Below are 25022 nucleotides of genomic sequence, written 5' to 3'. Positions count from 1 at the left end.
GTCCTCGTTTGAAGTTCCAGAGGCCTTTCAATGTGCCGTGGCGTTTGCCCTCTCCCTGACAGAAACACGCTGCCTTTCCCATCGACTTCCTGATTGTGTTTAGCACAGGCTTTCAGCACAGCTGCCTGGGATGACCCCCCCCGCTCCCTTAAACACACTTACTGAGCGCAAGAGAAAATTATTCCCCAAGCAGGGCACCCCAGCCAGACTCGGATATCAGGCGGTTGGCCCCAACGCGCGGCTGTTAAGAGTTGAAGCCAGCCAATATGTCATGGTCTGGGGGAGTTTGGTACAAAGAGGAAATGTTGGAAAGGAAATTCTGAACACATTGGGTGGCACAGATAGTGTCATCAGTGTTCAGGGTGGACCCATGATTCAGATAACTGTCCCTTTTAGGGAGTCTATACGTCAGGCCTTATTAGCCCACAGGTTGGTATGTGATCTAAAATGGAAAGCTGCTGGAAAGCTCTTTGTGGGGGCCGAAATGCATCCTCTGAAATTGGAAAACGCCACAGACGGAGGAATCAAAGTGGTAGAGTACAGAGAGAGATTTAAAAAATAATACTGTATTTGTGCTGAGGAGGGTGAGGGCAGCTGAACATGTGCTCCCTGAATAGTTTATTTGGCAACCTGTGCCCCAAGACACAAACCAGAGCCTTTGGGCTCAGCTGAGATTTATCAAAACCCTGCCCTCGTGTTCTGTGCTAACAGTTGAGCTAACCTCAACCTCTAAAACTGGGGGAGGGTTGAGGTTAAGGGGAGACACAGAAAACCTTTAGCAGGAGAAATGAGCTATTGTCATGACTTTAAGAATCCTATTTCCACAAAGTCCTTGTTTTTCCCCTTTAATCTGTTCCTAGGTCAATTTAAATCCTTTTCCTCAAAAAAACGTTCCTCCTCTGTCATGGCTTGTTACTTTGTTAGGAGGTGGTTTTGTGTTTCCCTCCAAAAGTAGCTTGCCCGTCAACAAAGGACCTGTCATTGGGAATTAGCCTGGGGCAGGACGTTTCTAGTTTAACTGAATCCAGCACTTGTTCTGGGTCCTAAGTGTGTCCATTGTGGCTCAGATCAGTACAGAAAACAAGAAAATATGATTATCTCGGAACCCGACCCCTCCTCCCTCGCTATATGATCAAAGCATGTTTTGCTGTAGGCTGACTGGGCAGGAGGTCAGCCAAGCGGGTCCGGCGTTTAAGAGCATTTCATATCTGGGTCGTGACCGAATTGCCTACACATAACACTAGAACTAGTCAGATGTTTGCCAAAAAAACGATTGCAACAATGGGTGGGATTACAGTTTAAAAGAACAGAACAGTGAAGGATAAATGAGAGATTTCTGTGGACCAATTTTGAAAGTATTTGACAAACCTTTTTAATTAAATACTTGAAGATTCTGATTGCTACAAAGCCAAATATAATGGCAAATTATTTAATGAACATTAAAATAAAGCTGGAATTGGGATTTCTTCCTACAATTAGTTGGCTATTTTCTCTGCTTCTCACGGGTTGAATCCTCAAAAGGTCCAAGTTTCTAATAAAAGCTTTATTTTCTCAAGCTTACAGTATCTCACATTCTTCTCAGCAACCACTCCTATTCCAACACAAGTCACACGTGCTGCATGACGCCAAGTGGACTTAGGCTTAGAATGGGACAAATAGTGATGGGGGAAAAAACGACACTCAAAACATAACACAGACAAAAATATGAAAATATATCATGCTTAATCTGCTTTGGTTTAGAGAACACCAGAAGCATCCTATGTGCATTTTAGTTCAGAGAGTGGGATCTCAAAAGAAATAGGAAAAAACAGCAACAATGCATCTTGGAACACCAGTAGGTGGCGAGACATGTCATACCAACCAAAGCTATTCTTTTCACTAGCACTCACGAAGTCCATAAACATCTTCCTAATTAAGGGAAACAACTTAAGGGAACACGTTAAAATCCTGAAAGAAACCGTCAAACATAACTGTGCATTTAAACGTACTCGTCATTCAATAGAGCCGAGAGTACAAGGAGTAGGTCTACGTGTGACTATCAGAATTCCTGCTTCTCATACCCAACCCTGACCCAGTCTCCTGGTGCTTGATCCAAGATGATGAATAGCTAAGATGCCCCCGTTAGGGAATGAGCGATTAATCAAACAGATGCTGACCTTGGGGGGAGGGGGGGGGGGGAGAAAGACAGGGTATCCAAGGGTGATTTCTGACATCACCTTGGTGAAAAGGAATAGTCGACCACCTGTGTCCCGACAAGGCCCTGATGGTCTTAGTGTAGAGTGTTCTGCAGACACCAAAAAAGACTTCAGACTAGGAACCCAGACGACCAAAGAATGAGATGGCCTTAAATGTAACATGTGAAAGGATGCTCAAGATCCAATACGTCTTGCGTGTCTCAATCAAAATCAGAATGAACCCAAAGTGAGGAAAATTCCTGTTCATCTTGGGAGAAAAAAAAAAAAAAAAAATCGAACCTCAAACCCATTTTATTTGACAAAAATACAATATTAGCCACCAAACTAATATTCCAATTTGCCCTTTATATCTGACTGACGTGAGACTGACGTGATAATAGGCTACTTCTGTTGGGGAAATGAGCTTTATACCTCTCGAACGAGATCAAATAGGTTAGAAAGTGTGAAATTGAAGTTCTAGAGGCCAGGAAAAGGTTGCAGTTGACCTCATCTCTGAATTCCATCATCAGCTACATGATACAATTTGCCGATGACCCCCTTGACATTTCAGAGAGCCACTGGTTGAACAGTAGCATTTCAAATTCAGAGGGGAGGGGGAGCAAGAGGGGGGAAAAAGAGACCGTGAGAGAATGAGAGAAAGAATGATTCTGAAGGTAGACCATTATTACATTTCTGTATTGGATATTTATTTGATTATATACAGTACCGATGAACATTTTGGACACACCTACTCATTCAAGGGTTTTTCTTTCTTTGTACTATTTTCTACATTGTAGAGTAAGTGAACGGACGATCTTTGCATGTGTGGTTCCCACCGTAAAGCTGTCAGTGATTTATTTAGAATTCAAGGCACACTTAACCAGCATGGCTACCACAGCATTCTGCAACGATACGCCATCCCATCTGGTTTGCGCTTAGTGGGACTATCATTTGTTTTTTAATAGGACAATGACTCAACACACCTCCAGGCTGTGTAACGGCTATTTGACCAAGAAGGAGAGTGATGGAGTGCTGCATCAGATGACCTGGCCTCCACAATCACCCGACCTCAACCCAACTGAGATGGTTTGGTATGAATTGGACGGCAGAGTGAAGGAAATGCAGCCAAGTGCTCAGCATATGTGGGAACTTCTTCAAGACTGTTGGAAAAGCATTCCAGGTGAAACTGGTACTGTACATATCTTTAGTATTATAGCGTCTAATCTTATTGCTCTCGCTGTTTTTATAATTGTCATTTACTGTATATCACTTCTCTTTGGCAACATCGACCTCGTCATTCATGCCATTAACGCAGATTGAATTTTAGAGAGAGAGGATGAAAGAGAGATGCCTTGCCCATGCTGGACTGAAGGACAAAGCAACTTGTTTTCTACAGACGCTTTCTCCAAACCCATCCCAGAGGATTGTGAGATAATGAACAGCGTAGCCTTGCCTCATGTGAACTCAATCCAACTCCCTCATCACCAGCCCAATCTAACACCTGACTACAGACAGAGAGGCTCTTCAGCTTTTCAACATACCACAACCTCTTCTCGCCTAGACAAGAGCTTACCTAGGTATGCCCTGAGAGAGCGAGAGTGAGCGAAATAAGGGAAAAAAACAAGCAAAGAGAGAGAGAGAGAGAAAAGCCTAGAGAGAACAGAGAAAGTAGAAAGAGGCAGAAAAGGAGAGAGACGTCAAAGAGACGTCAGGGCCTGACGATAAACCCACACAGTTGACTCATGGGCCAGACAAGCGCCTCTGGACAGAAATGGACCCATATTCCCTAGTGTTGTCATGATACTAGAATTTGGACTTTGATACCAATATCAGGTTTAGTATCACAATACAATGTATACTCAATACCACAGCTAAAAAAGAATAAGACATATTAGCCAAAGTCTCAGAATTGCACTTGACCCAGAGAGAAACACAGCTACTGCTCTGTTCAATCATTAGGCATCTTTTGAGTTCAATATCATCACATTTGAACATTGTAACATTTTCTGTACTGATCAACATTTGCATAGAAGAAGCACTCTCTTTTACAAAAGCGCGTGCTGTCTCTTTAAGAAAGTAATGATGCCGTTCACAATGCAGAACGTGGCTATGGACTCTGACTATGTGGCTATGAAATCTCGTGGAAACCAGATGGGAGGCGAGGGAAGTGAATTCGTTTTTGGTGGTGAAGGGAGACGTCTGGAATTAATAACGTTTTTGGTGACAATCAGCTTTGAAATGTGCATATTTTTCATTATGGCGTCACAAACAAAGTACGAGGGTAGTGAATTCAGCTGTTAGCTAGCAAAAAAAGCTAGCCTACAATTAAAGCTGGAATCTACAGGTATCGACTTGCGATGCAAGTGTTCTGTGGACATTGTGTTGTGAACAGTAATGAACCGTTTCAACATGCTGCGTTGCATTATTCAGGTGTGTTAACCTCTGTGCAGTATGAGGGGAGCTAACAATGCAGGCCCGACAGCTCAAGCAATGAACGAGTCAGTGGATCAGGCTATTTGCTCTTCTCGCTATAACAAAAGGGGCTGCGCTGATAGACTTGAACCTCTCCATCCCGCGAGGCACATTTGACAGAAGTACCGAAAGTAACAAATATTCTGGTACCAAATGTGTTTTTCGTTTGTGTCGGGAAAAGTACAGACGTTTCAGTCCACCGCGCGGCACTAATAGGGACAGCTACAAACCAGGGGCACCGAGTGAGCTCCTACAGCAGTTACAGGGTAACATATTCCATGAGCGTATCAGAACTTTTCGCACACCAAAAGGAGTTGCTATCAAATATTGCTTTGTATCGTCTAAACCACAGCGGGAGCCATAGAAGATCCTCTTCCGTGTTTTTGGAAACACTGTGGGACGTGGATAAAATCGCGACATTCCATTTGGGCCACGTACAGATCACTCGTCCCCCCTCCTTGCTTCATGACCTAGCTGACCCAGCACGGTGCGGATGCCCTATGGTGGAAAAGTGACTTTTCTTCTGTGTGTGTGTGTGTGTGTGGTTGGCTAGTGTGTCAGAGTAGAGCAGCTCAATCAGACTTCTTGACAACTTGCTCAGAAAGGAATCAAAGTGACTCTTCTCCATCAGTCAACAGAAGGCACAAAGTACACTGTAGTCTTTCCCCCAACATGTCAGATCAGAGGTCAGCTGTGTCCGTTCAGGCCATCTAAGCTCATATCTGGACAGTCTCTATCAAACTAACTTGGCCAATAACAGATTGGTTCTCGAAACCTGAGCTTTTTTTAAGTCACATCTGCCTCCATGGTTGTACCTCAATAGTCTAAAATGGCCGACTCGTTTTGTTTTTCAGATCAGTGCAGATGAAGGAATGAGACAAGAACAAGCCACTGTAGAGTATTGTCCATTCTGGTTCACTTTAGCCCAAACCAGACTCACTTCAATCAGACAAACATGAGCCCAGACCCACGCCACGTGCACCTGAGCGACCAGCCTCCATAGAGGTTTAGAGTAATAGAAAAACACAGCGGGTAACAGCATATAGCGGTTTGAGGCAGTCTTCCATAAGCTCTCCATCTCGGCTTACCCCATACTGTTTCCCATTTCTGGCACATCTTTCCAAGAAGCTAGTTAAAATAATTGAAGGGTGGGGGATTGGCGGAAAATCATTCTCCACTAATGGTGTGTTTCGTACGATATTAGCTGCACGAGCACTACGAGAATCTGATTAGCTACTCCCGCTACTCTGACATTATCATGCTAATCTAGGCCATAAAAGACACTGGCCCCGCCGAACATTGATTTTCATACTGGCAGGGAAATCAAAGCTCTGCTAAACCAATACAGCCATCTACCCCAATGACTCGGAAACAGCCAAGAGTGTATGGAAAGAGGCAGACGTTAGCGCTAACTGTTAATTAAGAACATTACGCTCCGTGTATGGAAGGATGGAGCCATGATTTGGACCATCATTTTCATTAGAGCCCGGCAAAATAACCGGAGTGAACTTAGTACTACTTCTAAAACTAATGATTTGTATTAAGTGTATTCTGTCGCAATTTATTAGGACTATTATTTTCCCGTAAGACATCTGAGTTGTCTTTTAACATTTTGTAAAATGTTTTACATTAAAACGTGACAACGGCCGATGGGCTAAACCCTACGTTGTAACTGCCATACCCACCTTGACACTTCAAAGAGCATTCACCGAACCGGTCAAGTCTTATTGTTCGATTGCCTGTTGCATTTCCCTAAGGTTAGTTCGTTTTTATGGCCTTGTACAGCTCCTTGTGACGTGAGGAGTATTTCTCCTTGCTCAAATTATTTCCTGGATGCATCCTCCATACAATTTTAAAGATGAGACATTGTATTAAAAGGTGCCACACACAAACACTTTGACCCTTTTGGTCATAGGGCAACATTTACATCTGCCAACTTCCTGGCATAGTAAAAGGGGAGAGTTTATTCTGAATATACTCACTTCAGAACAAAAACAATGTGAATTCCTCACTCTGTCCTTCCTTCCTTATTTCTCCTTCAAAGCGTTCTTTCTCCCCCTTCTCTCGCTCTGTCAATCTCGCCCTCTATTTAATGGTTTCCCTTCTACTGATATGATCGACCCATTATTCACTGCAGTCAGGCCCAGAAGGGTGACATCACAGAGCCAGAGATAGATATTTAGGGAATACTGTGAAGTTAAAAACATTAGGTCAATCAGCAAATTACCATCATCAATTTGAGCATGCAACCACCATTAACAAACAGCTTGTAAATGTCTGAACCCTGAGACCGACAAGCTGCTTCCAGGTGAAATAATGGCAATGATGTTTACCATCGTTGAAATCCAGAGCTAGCAAAATCATTCTCCCTTTCTCCCTCTTCCAGCTATGCGTCATCATCTCTCACAGAATGAGCCTCCCTTTGTCCATCAGCACACCACTGACGTTGACAAACTCTACATCTCTCTCCTTGGTTATTTCTCTTTGTCTTTTCCCAAACATGAACACGGGAAAATAGTTTAGGAGGGGGGGTTTGGGACATGCAGTGCTTCAACCCCCCTTTGCAACCGCCCTGTACCCCCTGACCTTTGTCCCCCTTCACACACTCCCAGGTTTAAATATAGACCCTTTTTCCAAACCGAAGCCTGAACACCAGTCAGTCTCCTCTCTCCGCATATAACCCACACTGCCCAAACCACCAAGTCCTAAGAGACAAACCAGATGTTTGGTTCTGGTCCAGCCTGAGCTAGAGAGAGAGAGAGAGAGAAGAGGACATGGAACACTCCATCTGTCACCTGCTTCCTGTCTTCCTTCCAGTCGCCAGGCTTTCAACTGTCGTTCCATCTCTTACTGGTGACGCTATTATTTGCTAAAGATAGATTAAAACTGGACCAGCGAATGAAACAGTCCTTGGGGTGATGTGCAACACATGCTGGTAAGGGTTGAGGAGATACTGTAGGGGAGCAATGAATGAATATGAAACCCACTGAACAGCTCTGAAATCCAATATCTGGTTCCTTCCATTTTCTGCCTCATTTCATCTCTCAACCTGATTACAGAAATCATTTTCGAAAATGACATCAGCCGGCAAATTAGCAGCACCAAATCATCAATTTCTCCATTGTCTAACCGCGCTACTGTAATTATTGTTCCATTAATTGCCATAGAGAGCCCTTGGAACACTTACAGAGACCAGATTTTTCACCCAGCTCCATGTGTTGCACAAAGCCAAGCAACGTTTTAAGTGCTTGGAAGAGACAGCTTGCAGCTGTACGTTTTGGAAAGCTCTTTCTTCTCCTTTTTTGGACTTCTCTCCAGCCTCATCGGACTGGGACAAAGTTAAAGATCTTGAGCGTCCGTGGCCTCTCAAGCCTTCTTAAGCGTGGCGTGGCCCCTCCCTCCCTCCCTCCCTCCCTTTCCCTCTCTTCCTCCCCCTTTCTCTCCCCTCCGTCAAACAGACCCATTTTGGCACACTTAGGAATTCTGCGGGATCTTTCTTCCCCCCCTCCCTTCACCCCACTTTGCTTTCTTATACTTTTACATTCCTGGAACGCTTGAGCTAAGGAATTTTGACTGTTGTGTTTGCCAGCACCTGCACTTCAACTTCAAGCAAGCAAACAAGCAATGCGGCAAGATAAAACAAAACAGGAGCAAGAAAGTGGGGGGAAAAAAAGAGGGCTCGCAAGAAGAAAGAAGTTGATAACTCAGCCTACATCTACAAATCTCAGCGGAAATGATTTTTAAAAGATGCACTATGCAGAAATTGCTCCGCCATTTTCTGGTTAATACAATTTGAATAGTTAGTCTAATTTCAGTTTGTGACAAAACAAGCAAGTATAGTGTAGATAATCATTGTACCATCTAAACCACTGTGATATATTTCCCATAACCAAAAAGATTGTATTTTCAGCTGGGAAAGGGAAAGGGGGATACCTAGTCAGTTGTACAACTGAATACCTTCAACTGAAATGTTTCTTCCGTATTTAACCCAACCCCTCTGAATCAGAGGTGCGGGGGGCTGCCTTAAATCGACATCCACGTCTTCGGCACCCGGGGAACAGTGGGTTAACCACAACAGTTTTTTTTACCTTGTCAGCTCGGGGATTCGATTACTGGCCCAAGTGTACAAAACCAAAAGTAAAATATGCGAAAGCAAAACTTAAGAATGGGATGCATAGAAATAGCACACAGAACAGATCTACTGCTTCTTAGACTTGCTTTCAAAACAGATTGTGAGATCTATAAAACACATCTCTATGTGAATTTGCTCAGGTCACCCAAAAGTAACATATTGCAGCTTTAAGCGAGTACCAGCGTAGTGCCAGGGCATGCACAGAACAAAAACACCCCTACAGAAAATGCGTTCCTCCAAGCAATGTCTTGTTTTATCGCCACGCCTTACCAAACAAGCTCATAAAACAGTCTCTGTGCTGCATATCGGCAGACACCATCAACCATTAACCTGATTTAGCGACACCCCAATCTCCCTTTGAAGCAGGCCAGCCGCAGAAAGGACTCTTCAGCCATTTTATATGCCAACATCTAATCAATGGAAGGAGGAAAGACATGCACTATCATTAAGTGAATGGGATAGCGATAAATTTGGCACAAGCAGCCCCAAGCCCCTTTGAACCTCATTCATAATGAAAAACTGGACCCAGCTTCAAAAGTCTGACGGTTTCTAAAGGCGCTCAGCAAATAAGAGCTTGTATGGAGGGGATGTGTTGACAATTAAGTCATTTGTGGAGAGTGTGCTGGGTTCATGGATGGTGACATTAGGCCAAAGCTAGCTACTGAGCCGGAAACTGTGAAAGGAGTCTTTCAGATAGATTTGCTGACATTTTTTTAATCAGGAGCAGCAGGGAGGATCATGGGGAGTCTACACGAGCATGCTGGGATTACCGCTGAGCTACAATACGAGGCGTCAACCAACCCCCCCCCCCCCCCTTAATGACGACTGCTACAGCATTTCACAGATCCTTAATTTGCACAGGAGGCAATTGCTTCGTGGTTTTTATATACCCAGACATGACTTCAAACTGGGCATAAGAGACCCGTTGCTTCCGAATTGGGAAAACTAATCACCTCGCCTCAACATAATCTCTTACCAAATACAGCCCTAAAACAGCAAAACACCATAAAAGACCTGGTTTTATGTTCCTCCCACGTGATGCAGTAAAGATAGTGTTATGAAACTGTGTGGATAGAACCAACAACAGGGCAATAGGGGAGAGTGAAAAGGTGAGGAATATGTGGGGGAATGTTTGAAAAGCTGGAGGTACAAGAGAGAGGAAAAGATGAGAAGAGACGAGGAGAAAAGAAGAAGAGGTGAGGGGGAGAGAGGAGAGAGAAAAGTATATGGGTGAGAAGAGTAGGGCTGGGAAATACCAGGGAATTCACGATAAGCAACATGTATTGCAATTTGATGTTCCAAACATTGCTCATTACATGTCTGCTGCAGAAAGCATGAGAAAATGTGTCCTGGTCAGTCATGGAAAACATGTTGGATCACTATTTAATAAGATGGTGAACAAGCTTTAGGATGAAAAATACCACTGTTTTAGCACAGGTACAGCCAACTAGCACTAGCTAAAGCTACCTAGCTAAAAAAAAGTAGCTTTATAATATTGTCCAAAATAATATTGCAATATATAAAGTGCCTTCATAACCTATTCGTACCGCTTGACTTATTCCATGTTTTGTTGTGTTACAGTCTGAATTCAAATTAGTTTTGTGCTATGGGGATGCTTTTCAGTGGCAGGGACTAGGAGACTGGTAAGACAGGGAACAATGAATGGAACCAAACAGGCCTTGATGAGAACCTGCTTCAGAGTGCAAACAAACTTAAGACTGTGGCAAAGATTTACATTCCAACAGGACAATGACCCCAACCAAACTGCCAAAGCAATGCTGGAATGGCTTCAGAACAAGAATGTGAAAGTCCTTGAGTGGCCCAGTCAAAGCCTAGATATGAATCCCATCAAAAATCTGTGGAAAGACTTGAAGATTGCTGTTCACCACCGCTCCCCATCTAATTTAACAGAGCTTGAGAAAATCTGAAATAGAGAAAAAACCCAAATCCAAATGAGCAAAGCTGATACCCAAGATACATTTGCAAAGATATCTAAAAGCATGTTTTCATTATGGGGTTTTGTGCGTAGATGGATAAAAAATATATATATTTAATCAATTTTTAATTCAGGCTGTAACAAAATGTAGAAAAGTCAAGGGGTATGAATACTTTCTGAAGGCACTGTAACTATCTATTTTCCCCCCATCATTTAAGAGAGGAAAGGAGACAGAGGAGAAAACATGAAGTAATAAGGAACGGGGTGCAGAGACCAGAGGCACCTGAGGGGGAAGGCTATTTCAGCGCTCATTACCTCTGGGGGCATTAGGCGCAGCAGACCTTTGAGGACCTCTCCACCGGCGACACATAATTCAGCAGCCAACGTCTGAACAGAGACAGCCGGGGGGGGGGGGGGGAATAATCACAACCTGGATAAAACTGACCATTTCCCAGGGTGCTTCAGCATCTGCAGGCCCATCAGTGAGCGGGACACAATCTTTGGACAAAATAAAAAAAGCTACGAGGGCAGGGTCAATTGAAGCCATCACGGCTGGCGAGCAGAACCCAACCCGGCTGGTGAATGGAGAGATTAGTATTGGCAAACAAAGGAAGTGGATCTTTTCCAGATCCTCTGGAGCTACAGAGTGGAGCAACAGACTAGACGTTAGAGACTGATACAGATATTAGGCTAAAAAGACACACGCACACAAAGCAACCACACATCAGGCGGAATGACAATCACACAGGCATATGTTCACTTGTTAGTGACCACACTGGCTCCTCACCCAAACTATACACGCCATGAATCAAATCCAACACAAGCATTGCTCTCTCTTTCACCCTCAAGAACACACACACACCCATTTGCCCCCCCCCCTCAATCTCATCGGAAGCATCCTCAGCTTCCCACTGAGAACTTCCCACATCCTGCTCTTCTAATTCCCTCATCTCAAAACTGGCTAGAGACAGTTCCCCTGTCATGGTGCTACGGTTCTCCAACCATGACCTCACCACTCCCACTGTGTCACCCTCGATGGCAGTGCAGCCCAGTGGTCGGAGAGACAGATGGTGTGTCAGAGAGCTAATGTCCACAAGTGTGGATGTCCCAACCAAAATAAAAAGACACTGCACTGTACAGACAATAGTGCCACTATGAAAACAGCGATGACATCCCAAGGTGATGTGCAGACTGTTGCACTCAGCACAGAGGGGTGGTTTCACATCCAAGCTGAGATAAACCTGTTGGGAGTTGTGTGCTGGAAATTCAAGCTGGCAGATACAACTGTGGATGTTAATGCTTTTATAACCACATGGACAAAACACTGTAGGGGTTCCATGCTGATTAGGCCTAGACTTTGTGTACGTGCAAAAGCATTCAATGCCTTACTGATGTTTTTCAAACTTTGTCGAAGCCATGTTTTAAAATCAACATAGACAGAATACGGCATGATCTGTGTGCTCAAGTCCAGCCACATACACAACCCGGTCCAACGATATGAAAACGTATGTCAACAAAAGCCCACTGAATAGATTTAAACATTATACACAAGCAGATGTGTCATAGTTCAAGAAAAAAAAACGAACAATTACCAGCGAGATAGATAGGTGTTGAAATGAATGAAGCCAACAGGCTAAAGATACGACTCTCACTAAGGGGGAAAGGCATCAACAATAACACCGACTAAAGACAGCGCTCACATTTGAGTACGATTTTAAGTGAGGCAAAACAATGATGCTCGTTTTCCTTTGTGAAAAAAATAAAAATAGTTAAAAGAGATGTGGGCCGATGACACCGAGGCTTTTGTTGTGGCGCCAGCTAACGATGCCCTTTAGGTTGTGAACCCAAACTCCTTATTATCAGTTAGCCAATTAAGGCTGTCGCCAAAACCGAGAGCGCGTACCAGAAAACTGGCTTCAGTTCAGATAGATCAGCTGTTTGTAACACGGATTCAGTGATCTACAAATGAACTGCCTGGTTGACACACACACACACACACACACACACACACACACACACACACACACACACACACACACACACACACACACACACACACGAGGACACCTGGGCACCTGATGTCTACTACGATGGTGGGTAGAGGCCTAGAGAGAAAGACGTGTGTGGTAGGATGTGGCAGGGAGGGTGTGATCTTCCTAGAGCGAGGTCACCTATTCACAGCATCAGTGACTTCGTCAGTCATGCAACACGTGACACACGCCCACAGCGAATACATATGCATGCAAAAAGTGAACGTGTGCTTACATTGACATACACACAGAGTGCGAATTACCAGGAGGGCAGGGGGTCTAAACCCCCCTTGAAGGAAATATGACCCTCCCCTAAATGCAAGAAAAGTCAAACTTCTAAATAATGCAATTATCAGTCAGATCAGTCAGTTTTTATATTTGTATTATTTCCATGTGGCTGCACCCATCGTCCCGGTCGCGTATGTCAGTCCCTTTTCAGGTTTTTACTTTTCTTTTTGCAAAAAAAGGTCAATGTGTCAGCAAGACTCATCAATTAATTCGGGCTACGAGATACTCGCCGAATGTCACTGTGCTCTGTAAAACGGTGCCTCTTTTCATTCAACAAAAGGCGTGTGCACAGAGAGCACTGTTTGCATGCTTGAATTATTTGAGTGGACAAACTTGCACAGGTAACTTATTTATGTTGGAGGGATTTGTTTGACAATCAGATGAAAACATGACTGGTTGTGTTTATGCCACGTTTTTACAGTTTACCTTTACTATTAGGCCCAGATGGGATGGTCCCATTCAAAAAGAGACCCCAAAATGTCACTGTATAAGTCGCACATACATCAGTCTGCAGGCTCCAACAACATCCTGCTGAGGTGAGAGATATGATGGCTAAACTGAGGTGAGATATGATGGAAAAACGTGGGGTTGACACGATAGCTCTCTCCCTCCAGAGTGGGGCAGTGTGGTCGATTACAGTAGCCTGTCCTATACACTGTGTGCATTGAAGCCTTAAATATCTTATACAATTTTAACAGTGCATAAATGTTTCAGATAGCTCTGTCAATAGAGAACGTTTCTCTTGCACTTCAGGTTGCCAACTGCAGAATTCTGTGCGAGTGAGCATTCAGTTAACAGCCTGCTGCCTACTTCATTTTCACAGAACTTTGTTGAGCTTGTAACAAGTCTTTCCATGTTACAATTGCATAAGATCTATATAGGCCTATTCCCAAATACAAAGAGGGAGGACTTGAAGCATTGGCGTAATTACACGATAACAAAAGACGGACAAAAGATTTGAGGAAAAGACAATGCGCAAGGCAATTAACCACCTGAAGAGAGCAAGCAACTTCGATTATATTGCCCTATATCTGCCAAAACGTGTGTCATACAATCTGTTATTGCGTAAAAAGGCTTTGTTTGAATAAAAGCATAAAACGTGCTAATTTAGACTGTTTTCGCAGGCAACTGCAGATGGCCAGACTGGATTTAAATCGCTAAATCCGGGTTTTGATTGTAAACCAGTACGGTGAGAGAAACGGATTAGGACAAAAGGCGAGTCCCGCGGCAGAGATTTCAGGGGAAATAACAGGCAATGACAACCGTGGGTTCAGCAGAAAATATTTCAATGATCGTCATGTAATATCATTTTTACAACGCCCCCTCTGTGTTGAAACATGATTTTTATTACAAAAATTAAGTGAGAAGATTATTCTAAATGGTATTCTATGATTAGATCATGACATTTGTTTTTTTGTTGAAGAAACATGTACACAATTTACACAGCCTGGACAAAGCATTTCGTAACTGATATGATAACTTTGAAAGCCTCAATATAATTAATGATTATTGGCTACAATACACACCAATTATATGTAGGGTGATATGTCACTTCAAGTTGACGACTTTATAGGCTTGGCAACTTTACATCCCTGAAGCATTCGAAGCATTTTTGTAAATTATGTTTTCATACACTGACAATCCTTAGTTGTCCCCATCGATATTCATTGATGACTTGGGGTACAATGACGGGACACACCTTTGTGGGCAACCATATCTACGACCCCGCACCCTATAAAACTTGAATAGCTGGGCAAAGAATTGTACATACTTTATAATCACAAACTACAAGAGTGACCATCAATCTGGAAAGTCATCAAGTGCCCTAGAATAAAGATGTTCACAACTTGGAAAACACTAACCTAATAAAATATAGCTTAAAATGAAAGGTTGCAAGCTACAAAAACCGGACACTAGAATAAATGCAATGTTTTTCTCATTCAAATTTTTATTTGACACCTTGTGTGACAGTCTCACTTGGATTGATATGTCAGACGTGTCAAACCAGAGCGCCGTGGGTTGAAGGGTTTCAACATTTTAGTTCGTAAATTCAGTTCAGTGGGTTTGCAAAGACAGAAAAGACAGAACCCACAACATATGTTCTGCATGAGGACCGATCGTTCAAACATTTGAACCAAGCGAAATGTACAGAGGGAGCAGACACAGATTGTCAGCGACAACACAGAATTTACCTTTTCACAAATTAATCCCGCAAAATATTTCCGAGAGAAATAATCCAAAATTCCAGCAAGTGTATCGACGAAGACGGAACAGTCAGAAAAGAATCACTATTTCACTCTTAGAACGTCGTAATTCCCAGAACGCACGCTGTTGTGTTTGCATTCACTACATACACTAAAGCAGCGGAAGACCTTCCCAGACGCGCTGCTGTTGTCTCGCCCAGGACACACCCTCTTCGTTTGCATGAAAGAACCTTTACGACCAATTAGGGGGCGCAGCACGGTAGACGATGCAGGTGGCACCTCCCACCCCGTTCAAACCATGGTCCAGATTTTGGACTCCAGTCCAAACTGTAAGCATAAAAATATTCTCTGAGCTTTTTCCACCCCACTTTTCTTTTTAACACTTAATTAAAATGTCTAATTGTTGACACACAAAAAAAGCAACGTTTGGTAAGAATTACGTCAAATATTAACGCAAACATCTTATTATAGATAAGTACTATAAATACTATGTACTATAAACTAAACTTAGCAAAAAAATAAACATCCACTCACTGTCAACTGCGTTTATTTTCATCAAACTTAACATGTAAATATTTGTATGAACATAACAAGATTCAACAACTGAGACATAAACTGAACAAGTTTCAGAGACGTGCGACTAACAGAAATGGAATAATGTGTCCCTGAACAAAGGGGGGTCAAAATAGTAACAGTCAGTATCTGGTGTGGCCACCAGCTGCATTAATAACTGCAGTGCATCTCGTCCTCATGGACTGCACCAGATTTGCCAGTTATTGCTGTGAGATGTTACCCCACTCTTCCACCAAGGCACCTGCAAGTTCCTGGACATTTCTGGGGGGAATGGCCCTAGCCCTCACCCTCCGATCCAACAGGTCCCAGACGTGCTCAATGGGATTGAGATCCGGAATCTTCCATGGCCATGGCAGAACATTGACATTACTGTCTTGCAGGAAATCACGCACAGAGCGAGCAGTATGGCTGGTGGCATTGTCATGCTGGAGGGTCATGTCAGGATGAGCCTGCAGGAAGGCTACCACATGAGGGAGGAGGATGTCTTCCCTGTAATGCACAGCGTTGAGATTGCCTGCAATGGCAACAAGCTCAGTCCGATGATGCTGTGACACACCGGCCCAGACCATGACGAACTCTCCACCTCCAAATCGATCCCACTCCAGAGTTCATTCCTCGATGATAAACGTGAATCTGACCATCACCCCTTGTGGGACAAAACTGCGACTCGTCAGTGAAGAGTACTTTTTGCCAGTCCTGTCTGGTCCAGCGATGGTGGGTTTGTGCCCTTAGGCGACGTTGTTGGCGGTGATGTCTGGTGAGGACCTGTCTTACAACAGGCCTACAAGCCCTCAGTCCAGTAACTTGGGCAGTTGTTGTTGCCATCCTGTACCTGTCCCGCAGGTGTGATGTTCAGATGTACCAATCCTGTGCAGGTGTTGTTACATTTGGTCTGCCACTGCGAGGACGATCAGCTGTCCATCATGTCTCCCTGTAGCGCTGTCTTAGGCGTCTCACAGTACGGAAATGGCATTTTATTGCCCTGTCCACATCTGCAGTCCTCATGCCTGCTTGCAGCATGCCTAAGGCACATTCACGCAGATGAGCAGGGACCCTGGGCATCTTTCTTTTGGCGTTTTTCAGAGTCAGTAGAAAGGCCTCTTTAGCGTCTTACGTTTTCATAACTGTGACCTTAATTGCCTACCGTCTTTAAGCTGTTAGTGTCTTAAGCATGGGAAACTGTGTTTAAACCCTTTACAATGAAGATCTGTGAAGTTATTTGTTTTTTTACTAATTATTTTTGAAAGACAGGGTCCTGAAATAGTGACGTTTCTTTTTTTGCTGAGTTTATGATATACCATATCATCTTATTTGGATATAAGGATAAGCATAGTCGCAAGCAAGTAGGAATAACCAGCAACAATATTAGGGAAAAGAAAAATGCCTAGTTGTGCATTGCATAGAGTTTGCTATGGCTTTCTCACTTCTCTATGGATCAAATACAAATCCGGTCTACTTTGACCATAACACGTTCTCTCCCTATATCATTAATATATGTGAGACATTACACAGTCTCACTTGGAGGGTTCTGATCAAACACTTAGGCACTCACCTTGCAAACTAAGTCATTAAGTGGTATTATTCTACATTTTAAGCTATAGTCCAAACATTGCTTTGCCAGCAATCAAAGCATTTCGAGCACACCGCTCAACTCACATTTCAATCTCAGGGATCAATGTCCCAACATCCCCGGTGAATTTTCCTGCAACCGCCGTTTTCCATTTCACAACTACCTCTGGTGAAACAGCAAGAAATAGCCGCGTGCTGAACCCACTTTGTGTCATTCAAAGTCGGCCGTTTAATTTCAACAAAAGTTATTCATTCAAATTAAATGCCGTTTTATACAGGGTAATTAGGAGTAAAGACGCAATGGGTTTATCCAGAGTGAGAAAAATACTTCATTTTTTTATTAACATGAGCCACATTCTTTAAATTGTAGGCCTATTTGTTATGAGAATTGTTGCATCATGGGAAATTGTTTTTTGTTGTCAAAGTCAAAGCTACTGTTACATGATTATACTGTTACATGATTATACTGTAGCCTGATGTTTATTTTTCCTTCCTCTCGCCATGGTGCTGTCTATTCATAAAAAGGTCATGTTGTTATGTGGACACTGATGCAGTGTTTGTATTGCTTTGTTAACCCAAGCATTTATGATCGGCATCCATTTCATCATTGAGTTATTCAGACTGATGGACAAGTTTGTGAGTGTAAACTCAACACAAGTGCCATTAAGGATGGAGAGCCATTTGCAGGCGGCAATAATGATATCAGTGACATGAGAGAAATGACTGTTTCGTCAAAGCCACCAGACCATAAACTATCAGCAGCAGCCGGAAAGGGGGAGAGCGAGAGAAAGAGAGAGTAAATATCTGATGATCTGAATGCATTCTGAAAATGAAAAACTGAAACCCTGTAGTGTACATTTGTATTTACAATTGGCCCGTATTTTAACAATTAAAGCGCCATAATTGCAAAGTCTATTTAGAAAAGCACTATTTTATGAGGGAAGCTATTACCAGGGTTATAATTGCACAGTTACCTGGGGGAGCCGCTGGGCACTCCTAAAACAAATCAGGACATTCTCATAAGCAGAAGAATACTAAATACATCCTCATATTATAATAAGCATTACAAATACATCCCACATATGTAGAGCACCCCAAGAGTGAATGATGCATCGAACATTGGTTACTGGTTAGTGTAACTGAGGTGGTTCGGTGAACTATGCTCATGTGATGATGAGTAACCTTGTTTGATGAGAAGGCTTGTGTTAGCTCCCTGGGCTAATGCCTTAGCTTTAGCTCAGCAGGCTAACACAACCTTGTGGTGCATTGGCCACATTAGACCATGTTTCTTATAACATTTATGTTGATTCAGTAAGTAAATTAAATGCCCTCAACATGCATAGACTGCATTCTGTTCTGCATCAAGTGATGCTCAAACTCAGAGCCATCTGCACAACAGTGCAGGCTACTCAAAGCCAACCATCTAAGCCAACAGAGCAAGAGACTATTCTGCCACTCCATGAATGACAGTACAGTAGGTCTCAAGGAAGGTGACAGCACCGATATACTCCAGCCAAACATGCTACAGGCGAGTTTCACGTTCACCACACACCGGGCACTAGAATCGAGCTGCACAAATAACATCCCCATTGCATTTTGCCAAACAGCTAAAGGGACTTGATCATCATGAGCCAAACAACTTGGTAACTTCACTGTCTGTATCTTCTGGGATTGCTAAGTAGGAATAGATGGTGATTACTTGAAGAGAGACTGAATTACGCTGAGTCTCTCCCTGAGCAGTGGGTCACTCAGCCAGTGCTTCTCTGGACCAAGAGCATCAGAGTTGGCAGCATATCTGCCCCGCCCCCCTGCCATCCGACTGGCATCACTTGCCCTCTGAGGATCTTTCAAGGGGAAATTATCTGCCTCCTTATAGTTGTCCTAAAGATAGTGACCAATCACCAGTGTTCCTGTCTAAATTCACAAGGGCGCCAATAAATATAATAAATCAAGATACATGTACGGTTATTGATTAATAGATGACTACATGATCAACGTGGTTTGGAACAGATCAATGGTTTACGGTTTACGCAGTTCACTTTATTCCCAATGAATGACGTTACGAAGTGTTGAAGAACACAAGTTAAAGCACATAACCGCCAACTCTACGAACCTAGAGGAACTTCCATTCTCATCAACTGTCCTCGAGGTCCTGCTACATTGAAATGAATGTTCTCAATTATGTGTTTATAATGTTGAGGGCCTACATGGGCTGCAAACAAATCCCTATGTTTATAAGAAAGCAATCACTAAATATTTCATGGGTCCCTTTGTTTGTCCTATGGGAGGCGGGAGGAGGCCATGAACAGAAGGCAGGGAGAAGGTTCAAATTCATTTTTCGGGAGGGTCACACAATCAGAAGAAGAGAAGCGACACACAACTCCCAGATGGATTACAATGAAATCTGAATTGATTTGCCCCATGTCCCACCCAAAAAGGTAGTGGAGAGGAGTCAAGGGCATAAACATCACTTTTTATTTTATTTTTTAGAAGGCACATCTACACACATCACATTTATGCGTTTAGACATACAAGTATGGGATTGCACGAGCAAACACACAGAAACACACACACATTATCTATAGCCTGCATAGACTTCTGTGCATGACCGACTGTGGACATTACTTTGTTCAGTAACCGACCTCAAACCCTTATAGAACCACTTTAACCCAATACAGTCCTCATGTCTTCTCACTTGTAGGCTAAAATGTAAATAAGACACAGTCAGACACTAGAGAGCAGAAGGGAATTAGGCTCCCCAGAATAACAACATCAGACAGACCACAGGCAGAGGGTGACACGGTGTGAATTAAATCACGCTGGCCAACGGCCCCCTTGAGTCCCTTATCCACAAATCAGAGGGACAGGATCACTCCACCCCCAGCCCCCGTCACCCTAGCAGAGATGTCAGTGTGCTTGAGTGTCGTTAGCCGTCCTGAGCTAAATAAGGCTAACAAAGTTGTCACAGTTTTTTCGTTTGAACTTGCATTTTAGCTGAACTATTTATTTCTGGTACATTTTGGTATCATGTCTATATTACACTGTTAAATTCCCAATGAAGAAGTTTAAACAGTACAGTCCCAATTCAGATACATTCCCTGGTGATAGTTGCCTGCTTCATGCAAACCAATGGATGTACAGTACCAGTCAAAAGTTTGGACACTCCTACTCATTCAAGGGTTTTTCTTTATTTTTACTATTTTCTACATTGTAGAATAATAGTGAATACATCAAAACTATGAAATAACACATATGAAATCATGTACTAACCAAAAAAGTGCAAAACAAATCAAAATAATTTATATTTGGGATTATTCAAAGTAGCCTGCCTTGATGACAGCTTGGCACACTCTTGGCATTCTCTCAACCAGCTTCATGAGGTAGTCACCTGGAATGAGGAATGCTTTTCCAACAGTACTGACCTAGTTCCCACATATGCTGAGCACTTGTTGGCTGCTTTTTCTTCACTCTGCGGTCCAACTCATCCCAAACCATCTCTATTTGGTTGTGGAGGACAGGTCATCTGATGCAGCACTCCATCACTCTACTTCTTGGTCAAATAGCTCTTACACAGCCTGGAGGTGTGTTTTGGGTCTTTGTCCTGTTTGAAAAATATTATAGTCCCACTAAGCACAAACCAGATGGGACGGCGTATCGCTGCAGAATGCTGTGGTACTGTAGCCATGCTGATTAAGTGTGCCTTGAATTCTAAATAAATCACCAACAGTGTCACCAGCAAAGCACCCCCACACCATCATACCTCCTCCTCCATGCTTCATGGTGGGAACCACACATTTATTTGTATTTTTTTCCCTTTATTTAACTAGGCAAGTCAGTTAAGAACAAATTCTTATTTTCAATGACAGCCTAGGAACAGTGGGTTAACAGCCTTGTTCAGGGGCAGAATGACAGATTTGTACCTTGTCAGCTTGGGGATTCAAACTTGCAACCTTTAAGTTACTAGCCCAACGCTCTAACCACTAGGCTACCCTGCCGCCCCAATGCAGAGATAATCTGTTCACTTATTAGGCGTCTCACAAAGACAGGGCAGTTAGAACCAAAAACTCAAATTTGGACTCATCAGACTAAAGGACAGATTTCCTGTCATGTCTTGTTATGTCTGTTCCTGTCCTTTCTCTTCACTCTCTCTCTCTGCTGGTCTTTTTAGGTTACCTTCTCTGTCTCTCATTCTTCAGCTGTTCTACATCTCCTCTAACTAGCTCATTCACTCTTTCACACCTGTTCTCTCTTCCCCCTCTGATTAGGTCTCTATTTCTTTCTCTGTTCCTGCTACTTTCAGTGTCTGATTCTTGTTTGTGTTTTTTGATGCCAGAAGCAAGCTGTCGTCTCGTTTGCTTCCACCTTGTCCTGTCCTGTCGGAGTCTGCCTGGCAGGTGCAACCTGCACTATACTAACGTTCTTTTTGTTCCGCTGACAACGTTGGAAGAGGATTTATGCCATTCCTGTTTTTTCATTAAAGAACTCTGTTTTCTGTTAAAACCGCTTTTGGGTCTTCACTCAAGTTCATAACAGAAGAATCAGACCAAGAATGGACCCAGCGGCTCCGGACCCTTTTCACTCCGCCGTCGAGATCCAGGGAGCGATGCTAGGCAGACACGAGGAGGAATTGTCTGCTGCTCAACATGCCGTTGAGACCCTGGCCGTCCAAGTCTCCGACCTCACAAGACGGGTTCACCAGCTCCACCTCGATCCACCGCCCACTTCCAGGGTTTCCGAGTCTCCGGAGCCCAGGATCAACAACCCGCCGTGTTACTCTGGGGAGCCCACTGAGTGCCGCTCATTCCTCACTCAGTGTGATGTGGTGTTCTCTCTCCAGCCCAACACTTACTCCAGGAGCGCAGCCCGCATCGCCTACGTCATTTCTCTCCTTGCCGGACGGGCGCGTGTGTGGGGCACGGCAGTCTGGGAGGCGAGGGCTGAGTGTATTAACCAGTATCAGGACTTTAAGGAGGAGATGATACGGGTTTTTGACCGTTCTGTTTTTGGCGAGGAGGCTTCCAGGGCCCTGTCTTCCCTATGTCAGGGGAATCGATCCATAACGGATTATTCTATTGAGTTTCGCACTCTCGCTGCCTCTAGTGACTGGAACGAGCCGGCTTTGCTCGCTCGTTTTCTGGAGGGTCTCCTCGTCGAGGTTAAGGATGAGATCCTCTCCCGGGAGGTTCCTTCCAGTCTGGACTCCTTAATAGCTCTCGCTATTCGCATAGAGCGACGGTTTGATCTTCGTCGCCGAGCTCGTGGAAAGGAGCTCACGTTCTCCGTTGCTCCCCTCTCCACATCACTGCCACCTGCCGCATCACTGCCACCCTCCTCCGCCGGCTCGGATGCTGAGCCTATGCAGCTGGGGGTATTCGCATCTCGGCCAAGGAGAGGGAACGGAGAATCACCAATCGCCTCTGTCTCTACTGCGGCTCCGCTGGTCATTTTGTCACCTCATGTCCAGTAAAAGCCAGAGCTCATCAGTAAGAGGAGGGCTACTGGTGAGCGCAACTACTCAGGCCTCTCCTTCTGGATCACGCACTACCTTTCCGGTCCATCTCCGCTGGCCCGGTTCATCTGCTTCCTGCAGTGCCTTGATAGACTCTGGGGCGGAGGGCTGTTTTATGGACGAGACCTGGGCTCGGGAACATGACATTCCTCTCAGACAGTTAGGGGAGCCCAGGGCCTTGTTCGCTTTAGATGGTAGTTCTCTCCCCAAGATTCAGCGTGAGACGCTGCCTTTAACCCTCACTGTCTCTGGTAATCATAGCGAAACCATTTCTTTTTTAATTTTTCGTTCACCTTTTACACCTGTTGTTTTGGGTCATCCCTGGCTAGTGCGCCATAACCCTTCTATTAATTGGTCTAGTAATACTATCCTATCCTGGAATGTTTCTTGTCATGTAACCTGTTTAATGTCTGCTATCCCTCCTGTTTCCTGGCGATTTGACAGGGGTGCCGGAGGAGTATCACGATCTGCGCACGGTGTTCAGTCGTTCCAAGGCCACTTCTCTCCCTCCACACCGGTCGTATGACTGTAGTATTGATCTCCTTCCGGGAACTACTCCCCCCCGGGGTAGATTATACTCTCTGTCGGCTCCCGAACGTAAGGCTCTCGAGGATTATTTGTCGGTTTCGCTCGACGCCGGTACCATAGTCTCCTCCTCCTCCCCCGCCGGAGCGGGGTTTTTTTGTTCAGAAGAAGGACGGGTCCCTGCGCCCATGCGTGGATTATCGAGGGCTGAATGACATAACAGTTAAGAATCGTTATCCGCTTCCTCTTATGTCTTCAGCCTTCGAGATCCTGCAGGGAGCCAGGTTTTTCACCAAATTGGACCTTCGTAATGCCTACCATCTCGTGCGCATCAGGGAGGGGGACGGGTGGAAGACGGCGTTTAACACTCCGTTAGGGCACTTTGAATACCGGGTTCTTCCTTTCGGCCTCATTAACGCTCCAGCTGTCTTTCAGGCACTAGTTAACGACGTCCTGAGAGACATGCTGAACATTTTTGTTTTCGTTTACATGGACGATATCCTGATTTTTTCACCGTCTCTCTCGATTCATGTTCAGCACGTGCGATGCGTCCTCCAGCGCCTTTTGGAGAACTGTCTTTATGTGAAGGCTGAGAAGTGCACTTTTCATGCCACCTCTGTCCCTTTTCTCGGTTCCGTTATTTCCGCTGAGGGCATTAAGATGGATCCCGCTAAGGTCCAGGCTGTCATTGATTGGCCCGTTCCTAAGTCACGCGTCGAGCTGCAGCGCTTTCTGGGCTTCGCTAATTTCTACCGTCGTTTCATCCGTAATTTCGGTCAGGTGGCAGCTCCTCTCACAGCCCTTACTTCTGTTAAGACGTGCTTTAAGTGGTCCGTTTCCGCCCAGGGAGCTTTTGATCTTCTTAAGAATCGTTTTACATCCGCTCCTATTCTTGTTACACCTGACATCTCTAGACAGTTTGTTGTTGAGGTTGACGCGTCAGAGGTGGGCGTGGGAGCCATTCTTTCTCAGCGCTCTCTCTCTGACGGCAAGGTCCATCCTTGCGCGTTTTTCTCTCATCGCTTATCGCCGTCAGAACGTAACTATGATGTTGGTAATCGCGAACTGCTCGCCATCCGCTTAGCCCTAGGCGAATGGCGACAGTGGTTGGAGGGGGCGACCGTTCCTTTTGTCGTTTTGACTGACCATAGGAACCTTGAGTACATCCGTTCAGCCAAACGACTTAATGCGCGTCAGGCTCGTTGGGCTCTGTTTTTCGCTCGTTTCGAGTTTGTTATTTCTTATCGTCCGGGCTCAATAAACACCAAGCCTGATGCTTTATCTCGTCTCTTCAGTTCTTCTGAGGTCTCCACCGACCCCGATGGGATTCTCCCTGAGGGGCGTGTTGTCGGGTTGACTGTCTGGGGAATTGAGAGGCAGGTAAAGCAAGCACTCGCTCACACTCCGTCGCCGCGAGCTTGTCCTAGGAACCTTCTGTTCGTTCCCGTTCCTACTCGCCCGGCCGTTCTTCAGTGGGCCCACTCTGCCAAGTTAGCCGGCCACCCCGGCGTTCGGGGTACGCTCGCTTCCATTCGCCAGCGTTTCTGGTGGCCCACTCGGGAACGTGACGCGCGTCGATTTGTCGCCGCTTGTTCGGTCTGCGCGCAGAC

General features: G+C 44.5%; 1 protein-coding gene across 2 annotated transcripts in view; it reads right to left on the bottom strand.

The window, feature by feature from the left end:
* Window positions 1-15387, bottom strand: part of LOC135552178 (semaphorin-6D-like) — a 96871-nt gene extending 81484 nt beyond the window's left edge. For both annotated transcript variants that reach the window (XM_064983635.1, XM_064983636.1), the window contains exon 1: window positions 15225-15387. The gene's annotated coding sequence lies outside the window, so the exon portion shown is untranslated. The remainder of the gene's footprint in view (window positions 1-15224) is intronic.
* Between the last annotated feature and the right edge of the window lie 9635 nt (window positions 15388-25022).

Source organism: Oncorhynchus masou, chromosome 13 (genome assembly GCF_036934945.1).
Source record: "Oncorhynchus masou masou isolate Uvic2021 chromosome 13, UVic_Omas_1.1, whole genome shotgun sequence".
NCBI classification, from domain to species: Eukaryota; Metazoa; Chordata; class Actinopteri; order Salmoniformes; family Salmonidae; genus Oncorhynchus; species Oncorhynchus masou.
This window is presented reverse-complemented; position numbering and strand designations above follow the sequence as displayed.